The sequence below is a fragment of the Lontra canadensis genome, unplaced genomic scaffold (assembly GCF_010015895.1).
Source record: "Lontra canadensis isolate GAN:19392208 unplaced genomic scaffold, GSC_riverotter_1.0 scaffold4, whole genome shotgun sequence".
NCBI lineage: Eukaryota > Metazoa > Chordata > Mammalia > Carnivora > Mustelidae > Lontra > Lontra canadensis.
In genome coordinates, this window is record NW_022630998.1 from 14176009 (window position 1) to 14177929 (window position 1921).

Consider the following 1921-nt stretch of genomic DNA (forward strand, 5'->3'; position numbering starts at 1 on the left):
ACTCTGGTAACAACTCTAGGTTCCCAGTAGCACTGTACTTCCCTGATATAAAAATCATGCTACCTTCTACTCTACTTAACTCAGTACATTTGCTGGTATACCCACCACTTGGATTAAAGACCCATGTTAAGTCCTTTCCTGGACATCTTTTAAGTCTGCTTTCAGACATGAATTGGGTTGTGAAGCTTACCAGTATTTGACATTCTTTTTATCTTAATATAAACACTACTACTTTGATTACTATTAGAAATGGTACTTGTTTAGGGTTTAAGTTGAATGTTCAGTGTATTAATTCTTATTTGTTGATTAAAACAGTTAAAAGTTCTAAGTTTCATTCAGAATATAGCTTTCTGAAGTAGCATATATAAAGATAACATAGATTAAAAATACCATAAGAAATCATATATTAAATATATATTGATCACCATATTAAGGTAAGTACATATGTATACATACAGAGTCATTAATTTCTATATAGTCTCCATTCAGTTTAGATGGAGTTAATTCGTGTGTCATTTAGCACCCCTAAAATATGTTCAGTGATTTGGATTGAGATTGATTTTATTTGTTTAGAAAAAAATCTTCATTGCATCTCAGCCATGTGTTTAGTTTTGTATTACATTTTTCTTTAGGTGTTTACTGGATTTTTTGTTTTTAATTTTAGAGAGTGCACATGAGAGTGTACAGGTTGGAGGGGTTGGGGGCGGTGAGAATCTTAAGCAGACTCCCCACTGAGAATGGAGCTAGAGATAGGGTTTGATCTCGGGACCCGGAGATCATGACCTGAGTTGAGAGCAAGAGTCAGAGACTTAACTGATTACTTCTCGGCCTTTTGGCTAAGATCAAGTGTAGAGGCTTAACTGACTGAGCCACCCAGATGCCCCTGAGATTTTCTTTATATACTATGTAGAAACAATTTTAGTAAATTCTTCTTGAATATTAGGAAAAAAAAACCTCTCTATTTATAGGTCACAAAACTAATTACACATAAATAAATAAATATGTGCACACACAAAGAGACATATTTAAAATCAACATTTACAATACCAGCAGTCCTCAATATATGTCCCTTGGCCGCTGAGGGGCCTCACAGTCTTGCAAGAAGTTCACAAGGTCAAAACTGTTTTTATCATTACCAAATCTCATCAGAAAATTCCTTAAGCATTGGGAAACTCAAGCTCGGGGTGGCAGATTCAAGTTTTCCCAAATTCTAACTTTCTTTTGAAAAATAAAATTTTGGGGGCACCTGGGTGGCTCAGTGAGTTAAAGCCTCTGCCTTCGGCTCAGGTCATAGTCTCAGGGCTCTCTGGGTTCAAGCCCCAAGTCAGGCTTTCTGCTCAGCGGGGAGCCTGCTTCCTCCTCTCTCCCTGCCTGCCTCTCTGACTACTTGTGATCTCTGTCTATTAAATAGATAAATAAAATCTTAAAAAAAAAAAAAGAAAACAAATTTTGATCTTTGACTGTAATACTGCCAGTTATTTTCCCTTCCAGTAACAGGCTTACTTTATTCTCCTTGAAAATCATATTTATGGCTTCAACAACACTGTTAAGTGAAACTGGCTTTTTTTTTTTCAACTGTGTGTGATTGTAAAGATTATATGAATATGAGTACTGATGACATTTGATGGTGATATTAAATGTAATTTTTTGATGGTACTAAGATTCTTAATAATTATCATCATGAATGTTAATTATGTGATGATTTACATTAATTATTGAAAGAAAATCACTTCCTCTTTGATTTATAAAACAATAGTAGGCAAATATGAATGAACATTTATTATAAAGTTTTTAAAATATCATAAAAACTAGTGGTGAATATAAAAGTATGATTGCCACAATGTATTCTTTAACATATTTACATATGTAAAGTAGATGTTTAAATAAATCTGTGATAGAAATAATTTTCTAAACAAAATGC

General features: G+C 33.5%; 1 pseudogene; it reads left to right on the plus strand.

Moving 5' to 3' along the window:
• The first annotated feature begins 816 nt into the window (after positions 1-816).
• Positions 817-978, plus strand: LOC116863999 (annotated as a pseudogene).
• The last annotated feature ends 943 nt before the right edge of the window (positions 979-1921 follow it).